At 46.8% G+C, this 13364-nt stretch overlaps 1 protein-coding gene across 2 annotated transcripts in view; it reads right to left on the bottom strand.

The window, feature by feature from the left end:
* Positions 1-13333, bottom strand: part of Dctn1 (dynactin subunit 1) — a 34314-nt gene extending 20981 nt beyond the window's left edge. The window contains exons 1-2 of one of the 2 annotated variants that reach the window (XM_035448605.1): positions 13272-13312; positions 10026-10238 (exon numbers count right to left, since the gene is read on the bottom strand). The gene's annotated coding sequence lies outside the window, so the exon portion shown is untranslated. Of the gene's footprint in view, positions 1-10025; positions 10239-13271 lie in introns of both variants that reach the window. The other variant, XM_035448604.1, reaches the window with a different exon arrangement.
* Positions 13334-13364: the final 31 nt, after the last annotated feature.

The raw sequence follows: 13364 nt of genomic DNA, 5'->3' as shown, positions 1-13364 counted from the left end.
ATTGAGGCCACTTACCCGGCTGTACGTGTGCCTCTTGCTCTGGGCCATGTTGCTCACCCGGACTCTCCCCCTCCCCCAGCTAGCCAAAGACAGAGAGAAAAGGCAGAAACCTAGGCAGGAGGGGTCAGGGTGATGGGCCCGCAGGGTCGGGCTCAGAAGCCGTCAGGCACGGACCTCCCTCCGTCCATGGGCCTCCCTCGGTAGGGGTAGGGGCAGTGATGGGACTGAGGAGCAAGTCCCTTCTACTGCCCAAGGATTCCTGAACCCAGAGACACTGAGCCCCGCTTGCCAGCTGATGAGTCTCACTCTGCGCTAGTGCTGCTGCTCTAGACTGTCAGGAAGCATGCTGGCCTCTGGGTCCTAGTGCTCCCCGGCTTCACCTGGGCCAGACAAGACCAGCTAGAACCCAGGGATGGGGCCACCCAAAAAGCCTCAGCACTGACGTATACTACTCTAGCAATTCTTCCTCACCTGTACACCCCCCATCACTGCCCACACCCCTAGAATGTGAAGCCTCAGCAGGTACCCAAGCATCAAGTGTTACTTCAAAATGATCAGCTGCCTGCAGCATTCACACACACACACACACACACACACACACACACACACCACACACAGAGAGAGAGAGAGAGAGAGAGAGAGAGAGAGAGAGTCTATCTATCTATCTATCTATCTATCTATCTCTATCTCTATCTTTCGGTTGCTTTTCTGTGTCACCTTCCCAAAAAATACCTGGACTCAGGTCCAAATCCACATGAATAGGGTCTGAATTTCAGCCTCACACTGAGTCAGATAAAGAGCAAAGGAGGGCAGAAATGGAGACGCGCTCACACAGAGAAAGCTGGTAAGTACCCCAGCTCTGACCCCTGCAATGGCAGAGGCCCCACAATCACTCCTCTTCTGCTTATTGTGTCAGGCCAGGCTCTGATCTCGAAGATATCATAGTCAAATAGATTATTAAAGGCAGTTTTCAAATACCAAGAACCCCACTGTCCCCTTGGGCCCAAGCCCACTCTACCTCTGTCCCTATCTCTTGTATCCTTGGCCTTGTCTCCTAACATCAGACCCAACAAGCCCATCATTTATTTATGTATTTGTTTGTTTATTATTGTTTTTTTTTTGAGACAGAGTTTCTTTGTGTAGTCCTGGCTGTCCTGGAACTCTATGTAGACCAAGCTGGTCTCCAACTCCGAGAGATCCACCTGCCTCTGCCTCCTGAGTGCTGGAATTAGAGGCGTGCGCCACCACTGCCAGGCTAACCTAATTTATATTTTATAGTTGCATACTTGATAAAATTCCTTAATAATGCTATATCACCTCCATAATTTAAAAGCAAATGCTGTTAATTTAATGAAATTACTCATTCTTGTGAGGTCTCCACATACTACCTCCTTTATTTACTCATCTGTCAATGACTGGGAATCAACAGGGTCCTTATCCCATAAGCAAAGTTAGCCTGGGATCTAACCACTGGGTTGCCTGGCTGTAATGTGGACCTAAATCCCCAGATAAACTTGTCTTCCTTCACCAACAAAAACTGCAACTTCTGGCACTCTGCCCACTAGCCACAACAGCAGAACGAGACCCCAAGACAGTTCTCTAAGGTGATGAGTAAGAGTGAAATGCCATAGTGAAGCCCATCACTTTATATGCTAACTTAAAGGTTTAATTCAAATATTCTCTCTATCTTCACTTGTGCCCAGAACCACTAGAAATCACCCCTTTGTCTCTCTCCCTGCAGTCTCCAGGTTGCTCTCCCCTCCTTACTCCCCACTGCACCAGGCGGGCAGAGCCATTTTGGCCCAGGTTGCTCTCCCTTCCTTATTCCCCACCGTACAGGAGGGCAGGGACAATCTGCCCCAAGCAATCATACTAGACCCATTCAGAGTATTTGCAGTCTACAGAACACATTTCAAAAACATCACTTGTGGGCTCCGAAGATGGCTCAGTGGATAGGACAGAAAGTGGGGCTGGGAAATGTCTCAGCAATTAAGAGCACTGGCTGCTCTTGAAGAGAACCTAGGTTCATCCCAGCACCCACACAGAGGCTCACAACTGTCTTCAGTTCCAGTCCTAGAGGATCTAATGCCCTTTTCTGACCTCAGAGGGCATGGCACACACATGGTGCAGACATATATATGCAGGAAAAAACACTCACACACATAAAATAAAGTAAAACTTAAAAAAAACAACAAAATATTTAGGACAGGACAGGCGTTGGTGGCGCACGCCTTTAATCCCAGCACTCAGGAGGCAGAGGCAGGCGGATCTCTGTGAGTTCAAGGCCAGCCTGGTCTCCAGAGCGAGTGCCAGGATAGGCTCCAAAGCTACACAAAGAAACCCTGTCTCGAAAAACCAAAAAAAAAAAAAAAAAAAAATTAGGACAGGATTGGAGAGATGCTCAGTGGTTAAAGACATTTGTTCTTTTTTTTTTTTTTTTTTTTATGAGTGGGTGCCAGTCCCCCACAATCACTTCTTTTTTTTTTTTTTTAAAGATTTATCTATTATGTACATACTGTCCTGCCTGCATGTCAGAAGAGGGCACCAGGTCTCATTACAGATGGTTGTGAGCCACCATGTGGTTGCTGGGAATTGAACTCAGACCTCTGGAAGAGCAGCAGTCAGTGCTCTTAACCTCTGAGCCATCTCTCCAGCCACGGCATTTGTTGTTCTTGATGAGGACCTGGGTTTGGTTACCAGCACCCCTGTGCTACTCCCAACCACCTGTAACTCCAGCTTAGGATGAGATGCCTCTGGCCTCTGCAGGAACCTACACTTGTACACACACAATTTAAAAATAAAATGAATCCTTTTTAAAAATAAAAATAAGCATTAGAGAGGTGGCTCAGCTCTTGCAGAGGACCTGGGTTTGGTCCCCAGCTCCCACATTAGGTAGCTCTGGGGAGTCTGACCCCTCTGACCTCCCCATTAGCACACGTGCACATCCCCACACACAGGCACACACACACACACACAATGAAGAATAAAATAAATCTTAAATTTGCCAATGAATATGTGCATATACATATTTTATTTAGATATCTATATATCTAAATAAAATAATAAAATAATATCTAAATAAAATAATTAAATCAAGTAAGAACATTTAGCACAATAACTGTCTTGTAAGTCTAAGTGCTCAATAAAAACTAGCTAAGAACACCAGCATTACCACATGTGGCTATCACAATAACTCCAGGACAGGCCAAGGATGATACAGACAAGAACACTGAGGCTTAGAGACCCACTCTCCCTCAAGTTACACAGTAGAGCCCAAACCTGCTCAAGAATTCTTGGTATTTCTACTACCCCTCACTATTCCAAGACCAAGCTCTAAACCATACTACCATCGAAACACACAGCAAAAAACATAAACCTGCAATCCCAGCACTAGGAAGGCAGAAGGAGGTGTAAGAACAGCCTCACTATGCTCTCGCAACACATGGATATACTACTTCTTGAGAGTTGTTTATTCTACCAAATGGGAACACCTGACAATTAGTATTGCAAGACTCAAATAAGAGAAAGCATGGTAAGGAGTACTAAAACTACAGTACTACCTGCCAGGAATAAATATATATATATATATATATATATATATATATATATATATGTGTGTGTATATATATATATATATATGTATATGTATATATATATATATATATATATATATTCTTCAAATGTATAGACAATAAACATTATACAAAATTAGAAATGGGAAAACATTATCTGACTGTGCCTTGAATTGTGGAGCTTCTTTGTCTGGTTTGGGGCTATACAGAAGCCATTTAAGGTATGAACACAGAATGGACAGAGACATAAAGTATCCACTTGGGTTCTTCTGTCAAACTATAAAGCCTTCTGCAGGGAAGTCCACAACTTCTCTTTATGATGCAATTGCCCTCCATGCAGAGAGTCAATTACCTACTGAATAAATAAACACACTGAGATGCACTAGGAAGTAAGGAGAGGCAGAGATGGATGGACTGAATCCAGTGACAACGGGAAGTCAGTCTCATTCCTGAGCTGTGGAGTGGCATAGTGAAACTGCTTTAGGAAGATCAAACATGCTGTATAGAGTGGACACAGGAGCAAGCTGAAAAGGCAGGGTCACAAAGAGCATGCTGCAGTGGTAAGCATGGGGTGAGAAGGGAAAGACAGACAGACAGATAGACAGACAGACCGAAAGGCTAATTCAGAATGAGTACCAAAGGAGTCTGGGAAGTCCCTGAGACAGAAGACATGCTAGGAAAGACGGCAGACTGGCATGAGCTCCATATACAGCCCAGGACACAGCTCTGTTCTCATGCTTCCTCACCTGCATGACTGGGCAAGATGTTTAACTTACTGACCCAGACTAACCTAATCGGCACACACGAAAAGGCATTCTTGATCTCACATGGATGTTACAAAGAATAAAGAAATCAAGCCAGGAGCTGGGGAGCAAGACATACCAGCACTTGGAGTACACAGAAAGACTATCTCATAAGCAAAGGATCTGTTACAGTGTCTGACCTGACACAAACAGCTCAGTCAGATGTAGGCGTCTCTGTAGTTACTGTATCCACGAAGCAATGAAGACCTGCTTTCACAACAGACACTCTAAAGTTGCAATAAATGAAGAGATGAATGAACACAAAAATTAGCAAATAAGGGCTAGAGAGGTGGCTCAGGGGCTGGCAGCGTTTGCTGCTATTACAGGGGACCCGAGCTGGTCCTCAGCACCCACCCTGTAAAGCTCACAAGCACCTGGTATTCCAGCTCCACAAGATTTGACTCTCTTCTGGTCTCCTCAGGCACCTACACACACATGTACTTGCAAACACACATAAGTAAATAGTAAATATTTATAAAATAACACACAAAAAATAAAATTGGCAAATGAACAGACTGGGATGCTTTCATGTGTGAACAGTAAGAATGAGGGTAAAGGGCTGGGAGGTGGCTCCGTGGGTAAGGTGCCTGACACCACATGAGCCTGAAGACATGCATCTGTCCCACCCTAGGGAGATGGGGGGGGGCAGGAATCCTCAAGAGACCATCTCAAACAAGGTGTAAGGCCAGGACCAACAACAAGAGGTTTTCCTCTGGGGCACGTGTGTGCCTGCACTGGTACATACGAATGCTCACATGTATTGTATGCACACAAAAGAATTTTTTAAAAACAGAAAAAAGAATGAGGATCAAAACAGTATGGGGAAAGGCAAACTGGGCATGTGCTTAGGGCCTTTTCTGGGGCAAATTCAACTGTGCACACTAAAATGTGTTTCATCGCCTGCTTCCAAGGTGAACCTGTGATATCGGTGCTTGCCAGAAGTTAAGGACTAAGGAGAATGGACTGAGGAGAAAGGAGGTGGGACTATAAAAGACACCAGAAGGGATCTGTGTTTGGGGGGGGCAGACATGACACACGGACGGTGAGGGTGAAAGCCTTTTCATCCTTTTTTTTTTTTTTCTCCTTCTGTCACTTCTATCTTTTTTCATTTTTTTCCCCAGCACCTCAGGATCCCTTAACACTCTAATTCTCTTTCAGTCTCACACTGCCAAACTCTGGTCCTGGGCTAATCCCACATTTTGCTCTCACTGATCCTACCCCAGGAGGGGCTGGTTTGAAACCTGGGCAGTCTGACAGTAGAGCCAAACTCTGAAAGCACTAGTAAAGAAGAGGTGAGTGTGTGTGCATGCCTTCCGGAGTCAAGTGGGAAAGGCCGGCTTGCTTAGAGAGGATGCTGGAGGCTGAACTGAACAAACCCAGCAAGACAGAACACACGGAGCTTTGGGGCCTGGGTCCTACTCCAATACCTGCCTTGCCAATCTTACAGAGAGAGGAGTGGATCTTAAGTAGACATTCTTCACCGTTCAAACTCCTTAACCCCAGAAATGCCTGCATCCTACTCCCAATCTGAAGGGAGCTCTCCCCACCCCCGAAGTTTCCCTTACTCCAACAACTACCCAGGATTTCCCACGTCCACCTCCGGGAACCAGAAAAAAAGTTCCAGCTACACAATACCTCTCACTTATCTTGAGAAAGAAACTTCTGCAGAAGGGTGCAAAGCACCCAGTCCCATACTCGACAGCAGCAAACCTCACACTGACAGCAAGAGTGCCTCCCACTTGCCTAGTTTCCAAGTCTGATTTAGTTCTTTTCCCTGAATCAACCAGCAAGATCCTGGCACTAGGACCCAGCAGGCAGGCAGGGAGCACCGAGACTGCGCTCTACTGAGGTAGATGCACCATTTCACAACTTCAGCAAAAGCCAAGGCAGCCAACAAAGGCACTGCCGAGGTGGCTGTGCCTCTGTTGCCTGAGCAGCTAACGAGCCACTCCTCAGAGGCAGACCAGGCCATCCTTTCTTTTTTAAAACCCACGTCATCACCTGATCATAATGGAGATCAATCTCCTCAAACCACCTTGCAAAGGCGTATCCATAGCAACCTCAAAACGAAGGACACAGAGATGCTCCAGTGGCTGCAGCAAAAACAGGTGAGTTTGTTTCTCCTCTATCCATGCCATCTACCACTTTCCCTCCACTCCTCGAGGGCAGGCCTTGCCTGCAGACCTTACCCACCACACGGACTGGGAGAACTCAAAGGTGAGCTAAAAACCAAACTGTAACATAAGGATGTATAGGTCTGCACAGTCCCAAAACTGAGTGACAGAACGCATTTTCCTTTTTTGGAGGATGGGAAAAAGGTCTCTCTTCTTAGTCACTGTCTCAAGTGACAGTCTCATCCTGCGATACCTGACAAGCAGCCATTGGGTACTTGTCTTTGGATGCTGGGCAGTCACTCTAAAATCTGTGAATTCCCCTTTGGCAGCAATGAACCCCACCTCCCTGCCCACTAAACCGCTCCCTTCTCTAATGCCTTGGGAGAAGGTCTCCCATTTCTGAGGAGAAACTCACCAAACATGAACATTAAGCCTAATAAAACCCGGCACACCTCAAGTTCCCTTTCTGTAAAACAGCAATATACTCTGACAGGACTGTTGTGAAAAACCACAGGAGGGCTTGGGCAGCTCAAAGCTAGCGTGGACCATATACCTCTACAGAGTTACACCCTGTTTTAAACACACGCGCGCGCACACACACACACACACACACACACACACACACACACACACACACACACACACACACCCCCCTGAAGAGCACTTAAAACTGAGTCTGGGGTAAAGCACTCAACAAATGTCAGCCGCTATCATTACAATGAAGATGAAGAGGCTTGAAAGAATAGGACTCCAGCTCAGAGAGGCTCTGCCACACTCCTGGGCTTATCTCAAAGCTTTCTCTTTATTCTGATCAGCTGTATTGGGCTTCTCTTACCATATCCAATCATCTATTCCTGATGGAACTCACACTGACCACCTACCCCTCAGCAAACAGTCTTGCTGAGAAAGGAAAATCAGCCTATTAGGTAAGAATTCCTTTGTATCCATCATTGCCTGTTTCTTCCTAAATTCATTCCTCCTTCCATTACTCTCCACCTGTTCACCTCCTCTTGTGAGGACTTTCATTTCAGCTGCACCCTCTACTGGTTCTTACACATCATCACAAAAATTTGCCCTGGCCTCTTCAATTCTAGGAAAAACTATTTCTAGTTCTTTCTGTATCCTCTGCCAGCTGCCACAATACGTATTCTTCCTCTCTCTGCCAAACTGTGTTTGCATGCCTCCTTTTCATCAAGTCCTGCACTCCCACACTGCCCCACAGGAGCTGTTCACATTTTCAAAGTGAAGGGGCCCTGGTGACCAGAGCGTCTTGACTCCCCAACCTCCAGGTGCACTTGTCAAGCTCACCCTGTTGGGCTACCCTGAAGCAAATGAAGATGGGGACTCCCTCCCCAGAAATGGTCTCCTTCCTGGCTTCCTCGGCAGCCTTCACACGGGCACAGGATTCCCAGTCTCCTCTGTTAGCTCCCCGCTGTCTCTACGTGTGGCTGCAAGAGCTCATCCTGCCACTTCACCCTCAGCCAACAGACTCTTCTGAAACCCAGAGTCCACCTCTCCACCTGGCTGCTAGCATCACAGACCACTCGAGTTCAACATGCCCCAAACACATCTGCACCTTCCCCTCAGAGACCTCTCTTCCGTATTTCCTCTTTGTTCCTGGCACCACAGTCTGTCCAGGTTAGATAGGTGAGTCACCTCCAACAGCCCCCTCTTATTTGAAGCAATTAGTCATTACTTAGGTTAATTCTGTTGCTGTAGCTTCTCAGATTCATCCACTCCTCTCCATCCTCCTCGGTCTAATTTCAGCTCAGCCACAAAACATTTGTTACATCCATCTTAAGAGTCTCCCAGTAGCCTGAACCCATAACTGCCCCTTCAGCCTCTCCATCCTCAGCCTCCTAAAATACACTCATGCTAGTCCTTGTCTAAAATCTCCCAGTGGGGGCCAGTGAGACAGCTCAGTAGGTAAATCTGCTGCCCAGTCTGATTATCTAAGTTTGATTCCTTTGTATCCTATATGGATACTATATGATAGAAAGACCTATATGATAGAAAGAACCAATTCCTACAAGTTGTCCTTCTGACCTATATATGTGTGTACACACATGCGGGGACACACATGCAATAAAAATGTTTTTATTAACTTCACTGTGAACAGCAATAACCTCTCTTTGATCCCAAAGTTCTCACATTCTGGCTACTTGGATCTACTGTGCTTTGCCTAGAGAAGCACATAATATTCAAAAGTTACTGTCCCAGCCAGGCTCTAGGCATACAACCAGGGCCAGATTTCAGAGCAGAATGGCCCACCCTTACAGCCCACAAGAGTGGAGCTGGAGGGTTGGCTCAGTGGTTAAAAGGGCTCACTGTGCAACCACAAGGCCCGAGTTCAGACTCTAGCTCCAGCACTGTCAGGGGTGAAAATAAAAGAGAATCTCTGGGGTTTGCTGAGTGCTTCAAAAGGAATAAGGCATCCCGGCACTTGGAAGGCTGAGGAAAGCATATCTCTATGAGTTTGAGGCCAGCCTGGTCTACATATCGGCTAGCCAAGGACACACAGTGAGACTGTCTCACAAACAGAAGAGTAAGTCAGGGAGTGTTAGAGGATGCCACCTTCTTTGACCTACAGGCACGTGCACGGGGACATACCCCCTGACCCACATGTGTGCATATCACACACACACACACACACACACACACACACACACACACACACAGCAGTGCATGAAGCTCTTTCAGATAGGAGCCTAAGCCCAGGGCCTATGAAAGTTGGTACTAACACACAATCTCAAGCTCATATGCTTCCATGATAAAGGAACCACAGACCACATCCTAAGTAAAATGCAGATCTTGAATGTTGGAAAGGCTCTGAGGGCATCAAGGCCCCACTCTCTGCTGCTATGAAGCCCCTCTGAGATAAGAATGGGCAGGGAGGGCTGGAGAGATGGCTCAGCGGTTAAGAGCACTGACTGCTCTTCCAGAGGTCCTGAGTTCAATTCTCAGCAACCACAGGGTGGCTCACAACCATCAGTTATAAGATCTGGTGCCCACTTCTGGTGTGCAGATACACATGGAAGCAGCATGTTGTATACATAAAAAAAAAAAAAAGAACAACTTCTATTAAAAAAAAAAAAAAAAAGAATGGGCAGGGAAAGGTCAGGATGCACATGAACTTGACCCATCAGCCAACCTCAACTAGTACCCCTGAATTTCAGAAAGAAAACGTCACTATGTCAAAGTCAGAATCCCCAAGGACCCTAAGATACATTTCCATCAGGCAACCTCTTACCTTGTCCTGGTCCATGGGCACACACTCTGAGTAGCAAACATCACAGCATTGATAGTCAGACCCCCAGCTTCCAGAACAAACTGTAGCCAAGGGTGACAGGGGACACTGGGAACCCAGTCTCCATCTCCCTTGATACAAAACAGATGTATGAAATCCCCTCCAAAACTAACTAGCCTCTAAAGCAGGCCACACCAACTACAGTCCTAACCTCCACTTCCAGGTAGCCACTGCCACCGGCGGAGCCGCCCCAGAGGGCAGCAGCTGATGGTCTTACGATTCTCCTAACCTCTTTGACTCTTCCTGTTCCTTCAGAGTCTTCTTCTCCGCTTTACCCTCACATCCAGTCAGGCTTAGCTGAGCATCCTTCCTTTCTCCTCCATTACCACTGTCAGCACTCTGCTCTGCCATCTGGTAGCTTTGAAGGTTAAAGCAAACCATTTCTCCTTTTCGATGCTTCCACTGCCGCTCTGCCATCAAACTGCATCATGCCCATAAAGCTCTGTAACCACAGTTAAACATAAAAGCAAGGCATCACTGTTGCCACCATCGACCGAAGTCCTCTATTACTGTACAAAATCCCTGCCTCTTTCCTCTCTCCTCCTCCACTTTAACCACTGTTCGCACCACAGTGAGATAAATATACATTCTCAAGCACTGCTTTGCTCACGCTCATCTGCGGTCCCTTCCGTGTCTCTCTTCCTGAGGTCATCTAACAATCCTGGTTTGGGTGTGCACAGTCTCATCTCTGAGCCACTATGGCTCCTTCCAGAGCTTTCTGTAGTCTTGCACACCACACCCATCCTTCAAAGTCCAGCTAAAGTCCATCATGTGCAAAACAAACTTGATTGAGTTTTCATTAATGTGGTGAAAGAAGTAAGGACCGATTCAGTTAGAAGAAAAAGCTCTAAGAGTCAGTAGTTTCCCTTAGCGAACTTCAGTTTTGGAGGCAGGGCTTCCCTCTGTAGCTGAGGCTGGCTTGGAACTCACTATATAGCCCTGACTGTTCCCAAACTCAAAGCAATCTTTCTGTATTGTCCTCCCAGAGTCTGGGATTGCAAATATGTATCATATGCATGGCTTAAGAGCCAACTTCCTGTTTTATTTCTGTTTAAGTAGCTAAGGCTGTCCTGGAGCTCAATATGTAGAGTAGGCTGGCCTCAAACTCACAAAGATATGCCTGATTCTGGCTCCCCAGTGCTAATGTAAAAAGTATATGCCACCACACTTGGCAAGTTTTTTTTTTGTTTTTTGAAACAGGGTCTCTCTATGTAGCCCTAGCTGTTCTGGAACTCGATACATAGACCAGGATGGCCCCCACCTCCCAGAAACCCTCTTACCTCTGCCTCCCAAGTGCTGAATTAAAGTTGACTATCACAAAGCCAGGTGTAGTGGCACACATCTTTAATCCTAGCACTTGGGAAGCACAGTTCTACAAAGTGAGTTCCAGGACAGCCAGGACTACACAGATAAATCCTGTCTAGAAAAACAAAAATAATAACAAAAAAGTTGAGTACCACCACATCTGGTAAGAGTCAACTTTTTAAAAATAAGTTGCTGTTCTTTGGTTTCATTCCAAGAAACAGACAAGAAGAATGGATACTGCAGGGATTTACTTCACCAAACCTCAAGAACATCTTTAGTGTGCTATCCCATGAATAAGATGAGATGCCTCATGCCTGTAATCCTAGCAACTGGGAAGGGAAGGTAGAAGCAGTTGCTCAAGGTCCGCCTTGACAACATAGGGAGTTTGAGGCCAGCCTGTACTACATGAGACGCTATTCAAAGGGGGGAGGAGGTTGAAAGGGAGAGAAAGAGGCAGGGAGAGATACTTTATATCTAGTTAGTTCCCCATTGTTAGGAATGTTCAAACCAGGGGGCTGGAGAGATGGCTCAGTGGTTAAGGGCACTGGCTGCTCTTCCAAAGGACCCAGGTTCAATTTCCAGCACCCACATGGCAGCTCACAACTGTCTGTAACTCCAGTTCCAGGGGATCTGACACCTTCACACCAATGCACATAAAATAAAGTTAAATAAATTCAAAAACTTTTTTAAAGTATGTTCACATCAAATATTTAGTTATTTCCCTATTGTTAGAAATGTTCTAACCAATTTGTAAAACCTGCCTAACTGATAAGGGTATCATATATGGAAGTCAATTGCCACAAAGGTAACTGGGTTAGAACCCCAGCATTGAGATGAGAGGAGGCTGAGAGGTCGCCTAGTCCTGACTCCTGTTTTAAGGTCTGAACAAAGTGAATGACCCATGGCAGCAGATCGTTCTGCATAGCAGGCAGCAAAACATGTTGGGTCAATTCAGTGATCTGCTACTAAGAATCCGGTCCCAGACCAGCAGGCACTAGCATCACCTGGCAACCTGTTACAAACTCAGAATGGATTAGGTTTGTATTTTCACCACACCCTATTAAACTAAACACATTCCCATTAAAGTAAAAAACCATTGACACACATTGCCCCTTTACAATGGTGGGTTTCTATTTCTGGAACTTCATTTCCCAAACTGCACCAGATGTTAAGCAGAGGCACGACCAAAAACAAAACAAGCAAAGAAACAAAACCCAGTATCTCCCAGTCTATTTCGGGAATTTCTCCACATATATCCTAGTTGGGAGACTCCTGATAAATACCACGAGCATACTAAAAGTTCTGAGTCTGTAGATGAGAAAACTTGAACCATAAACTTTCAAGCAGATATAAATATAAAGCGCCTTTACAAAATAAAATGTTACGGGGGCTGAAGAGGTGGCTCAGCAGTTAAGAGAATCTACTGCTCTTACAGAAAACCTGAGTTTAGTTACCGGGACCTACAACCAGCTGTAACTCCAGCTGCCCGGGTCGGACATCTCTGGTTCTGGAGGGACCTACACTCATACACCATTTTTTTTAAGGTTATCCTATCTCCTTAAATATAGTGCAGTTCAGGCTTTGGCAACACAGTAGGCTAAGAATGCCATCTCTAGATTTTTAAAGTACACTAGGGTACCAAGCGGCCAACAGGCGCTTGCTGCTCTCCGCGCTGCTGTTCGGTTCTGAAGATGTGCCTCCTTCAAAACAGCAGTTTCGCGTCAGTGTGCTTTACTCGTTGCCCAGCCCACAGTGCAAAGGGTTGTATGAACAAGATGACTTCACAAGGACCATCTTGCCATCCTAGTCGGACCTCAGGACAGGGAGCAGTCCAGTCACACAACAAACCTATTTCCAGACCCCCATGTTTGAACCCCCTAGGATTATTATTATTATTTTTTTTTTGTCTTCGTTTAACACAAACTCCCAACCACGTGTCCACAGGAAACCTGGGTCCGGCACGGGTCGGGGCAAGCAGGGGCCCCTTGTAGAGCCGGAGGCTAGTGGGCAAGCCTGGGAGACGCGCTCACCGGGGCCCCAGGCCCGCGCCCGTCCGTCGGGGTGCCACCCACCCTCCGGCCCCACCTGACCCTTGCTCCGGGACCCCCGCCAGCTCCGCGCGAGCTCCGGGGCAGCTCAGCAGGCAGCTGGCGGGGTCGCCACCCCATACCTGCTGTCAGGGCTCCGCGCCCGGCTCTGCCCCGCCGCCGCCGCGGGACTTACTGCCCGCCCGCCCCGCCGCCGCCCCGCCCCGCCCCGCCCC

Source organism: Cricetulus griseus, chromosome 8 (genome assembly GCF_003668045.3).
Source record: "Cricetulus griseus strain 17A/GY chromosome 8, alternate assembly CriGri-PICRH-1.0, whole genome shotgun sequence".
Classification (NCBI taxonomy): domain Eukaryota; kingdom Metazoa; phylum Chordata; class Mammalia; order Rodentia; family Cricetidae; genus Cricetulus; species Cricetulus griseus.
Note: the sequence above shows the minus strand (reverse complement) of the source record. Positions and strands in the feature narration are given on the sequence as shown.